Here is a 5,382-nt window from a genome sequence, read left to right as displayed (position 1 = left end):
CTTCTTCACTGATAGGGAATTTAGAAAATACAGGAAGCCATGGGTTTAATAGCTGAAAGTGGAATTAATGTGTTCTTTTTCTCAGGTAAAATATCATAAGACTCCTTAGGCCAAAGTTGTAAAATGAAATCGCAACTTTCCTGGAATCATTTTGCAAACGTGAATGCCCACATAAAGTACACTAGGACTTGAATCCAAGGAATAACACATTTTTAGAGCCTCCAAATGTATAAACTTAGTACAATTCTGCATTACTTCTTAAGGCAACTGAAGAAAATAATTTTGTGATCAAATAAATATTGATTTTATTAACAGTTATTTTAAAAGTTTACAAAACTTATAAAAAATGTTAAGGCTCTATCAGCCTCATCAGTTGTTATTTCTTTTCTAGAATCTTGGATAAAGGAACAGTCGTTTGAGGGGAAACATGGTATAAAATGGGAAGATAATCTAACAGTAAAGATAGTTATATCTCTTCCTGTGTGATGAACTACTCCTAAGCTTGGTGGTTTAAAACAGCAGGCACTTTATCTCCTCACAATTTGTGAATCAGCGGAATGGGCTGGGATCTCCTGGGTGGATCTATCTTGCTTTCACCTGAGGTGACTACTGAGGCTGCCATCATCTGGTTGCTGGACTGGGGCTGGTTGCTTTCACATGTCTGGCCATTGGTGCTGGCTGTGGCCTGTGCCTAGTCTCCACTAGGTTAGCCAGGCTTCCTAACATGTCAGGTTTCCATGAGGACAAGCCCTAAAGCACGAGTACTCTCCAAGCTTCAGCTCTTGATATGCCATTGGGCCAAAGCAAGTCACGTGACCAAGCCCAGGTCAAGGTGGAACAAAACTACACAGGGTGAGAAAACGGGGGGAGGGGCATTTGCACTGGGGGTCAGTAGTCTAACAAACTGCTGCAATAACTATATAAAGAAAAACACCCTGGAGGACAACTGGTAAAAAATAAATGTGTGCGGGGTGGGGTGGGATTTGGCATAGGGGGGCAAAGGCAGTAAACAGGGGCTACCAAAATCTGAAGATTCTGGAATTTTTGGAAAATCCACTGGGATTAAAGGAGTTACACAACCATGTTCTGACACCAGAAGAAAGGCGCCAGTTGAGCATCAGGGAAGTCTAGCGCTCTTCCTCCATCGCATCAATTTTCACGTTTCTTTGACTCAGCATATTTGTAGAATGAATCATGACTTTCTATAAATTTTTAATTCAGTTTTTCAAAGAAATAGTGACCTCGCTTCTATCTGCTGTGCCACAAAAATGCCGTAGAAAAAAATTCCTTCTGTTAAGTCGCTCACTAGGTGAAACTGTATGTGTAACCTAGTACCAAAGAGGTATTAAGAATCGCCACAGCCGAGCCGGCCCTCCGCATCACGCACCCTATAGCAGCCAGTGGGTGAGCCGGGAGTCGAGGAGGTCACCGTGAGAAGGAGGGGCGCGGGCAGCGTGGCAGCCTCCTTCCGTCTCCGTGGAGCCACCTCCGGCCTCCGGTACAGGGAGTCGTCTGCAGCAGCCAGTGGTGGCCAGCCTTGCAGCGCTGTGTTCTAGGTCAGTAGCTTCCAAGACTCCAGTTGGATTCATTGGAGTAGGCAACGTGGGGAGTCCAGTGGCAAAAGAGCTCATGAAACATGGCTAGCCACTCACCGTTGTTGATGTGTTCCCTGATTCATGCAAAGAGCTTCTAGATGCAGATGAACCCTGTAGTGTCTTCTGCAGGGGATGTAGCCGAAAAAGGTGACAGAATTATTACAATGCATCAATGCACTAGAAGCTTATTGTGGAGCAAATGGAATTCAAAAAAAAAGTGAAGAAAGACTCACCATTAATAGATTCCAGTACTGTTGATCCTATGGTTTTCGGAGAATTGGCCAAAGAAGTTGAGAAAATGGGAGCGGTTTTCACGGATGCCCCTGTTTCTGGTAGTGTGGGAATGGCTCGATCTGGCAACCTCACACTTAGGATGGGAGGAGTTGAGCTGCTGTGGTGCATGGGCTCCCATGTGGTGCATCGTGGAGCTGTTGGGACTGGCCAGGCTTCGAAGATCTGCACAAACTTGCTGTTAGCTATTAGTAGGATTGGAACTGCTGAAGCTATGAATCTGGGACTCAGGTTAGGGCTTGACCCAAAACTCTTGGCTAAAATCCTAAATACGAGCTCAGGACAATGTTGGTCAAGTGACACTTATAATCCTGTACCTGGGGTGATGGATGGAGTTCCCTCGGCTAATTACTATCAGGGCGGATTCGGAGCAACACTATAATGGCTAAGGATCTGGGATTAGCATGAGACTCTGCTACCAGCACGAAGAGCCCAGTCCTTCTGGGCAGTCAAGCCCATCAGATCTGCAGGGATGTTGTGCGTGAAGGGCTACTCAAAAAAAAAGACTTCTCATCCGTGGTCCAGTTTTTGCAAGAGGAGGAGACATTCTGAGTTTGCCCTCTGGCTGTGAACACTGAAACATTGAAACCAAACTGTGTCTTGGAGCCCCTTATGGCTCACTCCACAGGAAAATGGGCTTAATCAAAGGTCAACTGTCTGCTTTTGAGTGTGTAGGTCAGGGGTTCCCAACCCCTTGGCCTTGGACGGGTACCAGTCCACAGCCTCTTAGGAACCGGGCTGCACAGCAGGAGGTGAGTCGCAAGCAAGCCAACTAAGCTTCATCTGCTGCTCCCTATGGCTCACATTACCGCCTGAACCTCACACACCCCGCCCCCCCTCCCTGGAAAAATTTGCTTCCAGGAAACCGGTCCCTGGTTCCAAAAAGTTTAGGCACCTCTGGTCTAGGTCACAGTAGATCCTGGGATTTTTCGCCCATTCTAAACTGCTTATTCTTTTTATCTATTTAGCAAACATATCATCTGTAATTTTTTTTTCTGCAAGCCACTGATGGTAACTGCTAGCTAGCTAGCTGATTGGCCTTTTTCAAAAGTTTGATTCCTGAGCATCTTCAGCTAAAACTCTGCCTACTTCACTCAGGATATTATTTACTCCACTTTACAAATAAAACTAAAATTGTTTTCAACAGGATAAAATCTATCCTCGAGGAAAGAAAAGAAATTGGTGTGAGAAAAGATATTAGAGAAAGGGGAAGTAGAGTGAATTACTACCTGTGTCCCTCAGAAAATTTGTCCTGTTAAATAACCCAGTGGTGATATTCTTGCATTGAGATTACTGGTTTAATTTCTAGGAGTTGTTAAAGCAAGAGAACTCCTTGCTGCATGTTATGTAATTTGGACTCTGTTACATTATCTTGTTGTGCCCCTCTTGTAACAACTTCCCATACTCAGCAAACTTGTTTTTTTCATATTTTTGCTTCCTTGTCCATTTTTACTGCATATTTTTTGACTTCAAAAGAATGACATCTTTAGAACTGTTTCAGAGCCAACGATGATATGTGCTTTAGATAATTATTACACTATGCTAAATATAACCATATTCTTTTGAATTCAAATAAATTTCTATGCTGATATAAAAAGAGAGGCACATTTCATCAATGTTTAAATAGTATCCTTCTTCCTCTAAAACTTAAAATAGGATTCAGTCTGATTCCTAAAGGGTTATTTTCTTCAACAACAAGAGCTGACTTAGGCCATTTCTTGGCAGTGGAATCTGAGCATAGAGGTCCCTGTCTGACTGCCCTTTGTTTCTCACTCACAGTATCCTGGGTGAGTGTAATGGACGGGCGTGCCCTTATGACTTAGCCCACTGCTACTGCTCCTGATGAGGGCTAATGGTGTGGGCCACTTTAACTCCTGCCCAGCAAAGTGCTGACATCTGGGGTTTCCTATCAAGTTTACCAGATATTTCACAGTAATTTCATAATTTACACAACATAAAAACACTGATTTTGAGCTTAGGAAAGCATTTCATTTAAACAGATACAGAACACTACTCTACAAAATGGTTTAAAATTTGTGAGCAATTGCATTAAATAAACTCTAATATAAATTAATCTAATACAAGTAAACTAATAGTTGCAAAGCTACTGGTTGCTTCAGAAGCGGTGGCTACGGATAACTTCAAAGTTGTTTCCTCAGTTCATTAAGAGGAGGAACTATTTGCTGTCAGCTTCTTCTTGGGGAAGCTTAGTTTGATGCTGATTCGCGTTATGAATGTATAGGAACCATTACTGGTTCTTCCTTTCCATATTCAGTGCACCATTATACTTCTATCCTCTTAAGATCTGGATATCTGTTACTGCTACTGTTGGCTGGAGCCTGGGAGGAGGAAAGCTATCAAGAAAAAAGGTCAACAAGTGTTAAAGATTTTTAGCATACCACTGAGACTTTTTATCAACCATAACCATAAGAAATAATAATTAAAATTACTTATAGCCTGGTCAGTGAGACCTTGAGTAAATTGTGGAAGCATCCATGTTTCATAGAGTTTCAGGGGATGGATATTTCCTGTTATTAACTCTATATCCTCTTCAACTGGAACAGAGAGACCTTTCTCTGTTGAAGCAGTTTTGTCTTTTTCCTGGGCATTTTCAGTTTTCTCTTAGGAGAGACTTGTAAAGCTTACATATACAAACTTACACATACACGAATAAAGCAAAGAAGGGATAGAGCAGTCTTGAGAGGACACGGTTTTGTAGCAGGCACACAAGACAGAGCTAATACTCCCTGATTGCATTTGCCTCCCTAGCCCCATCTCCTTTGTGGAAAGCATCAGCATTCTGACTGGTCTCTGCACCCCACTAACTGGATGGAACACTGCATTGGCATTCTTAGGGAGCACTGATGGTCCCTCCGGAAACTGTGGTTAGAGCTTGTGCAGCCAAAGTGCACAGGAAAGAATCAAATATACTTCATATAACATGCTTACTCTGTTTTGCTTAATTAGCACTTATTCCCTGTAAGAGGCTGATTTCTGCTTTGACAGGGAGTAATCGAACTCGGTATTCACGCAAACCATAAAATTAAAGTTAACATACCTCAGCTTTTCATCCTACTGGAAGAAATGTATGAAATCTAAAGTTATTTTTTAATTGCTGCTGTTTAGAACGCCTGAAGCCCATTTGCTGAACTTGTTAAAGAGCAGTGTTAATGAGGGTATTTTTCGTTTCTTTCTTTTCCGACCACAGCATGAATTCTCAGCCCAAAGTGTGCCCTGTTTCCCACAATAGAGACAGGGGAAAAAGTGCGAGTCTCTCACCACAAAGCATGAGACAACTACAAATACTTCTCTCCCAGAGTTAACATTGATGAGAGTCTTTGTGGAAAAGAACTTCCTCTTTTTGCGGGAATACAGTAGAAATGCAAGATGTATTCTCCACAATTTCACTATTGGAAAAATAATTTCATAGTCTCTCTCTCTCTCTCTCCCTCTCTCTCTCTCTCTCTCTTTCTCTCTCTCTCTCTCTCTCTCTATA

General features: G+C 42.4%; 1 pseudogene across 1 annotated transcript; it reads left to right on the top strand.

The window, feature by feature from the left end:
- Window positions 1–737: 737 nt before the first annotated feature.
- On the top strand, window positions 738–4,649 carry LOC309797630 (3-hydroxyisobutyrate dehydrogenase, mitochondrial-like; annotated as a pseudogene). Its single transcript has 2 exons — window positions 738–887; window positions 1,395–4,649. The product of its transcript is annotated as a 3-hydroxyisobutyrate dehydrogenase, mitochondrial-like (transcript).
- Window positions 4,650–5,382: the final 733 nt, after the last annotated feature.

This window comes from Mesoplodon mirus (assembly GCF_964341445.2).
Source record: "Mesoplodon mirus genome assembly, contig: HAP1_SCAFFOLD_810, whole genome shotgun sequence".
Lineage (NCBI taxonomy): Eukaryota > Metazoa > Chordata > Mammalia > Artiodactyla > Ziphiidae > Mesoplodon > Mesoplodon mirus.
Note: the sequence above shows the minus strand (reverse complement) of the source record. Positions and strands in the feature narration are given on the sequence as shown.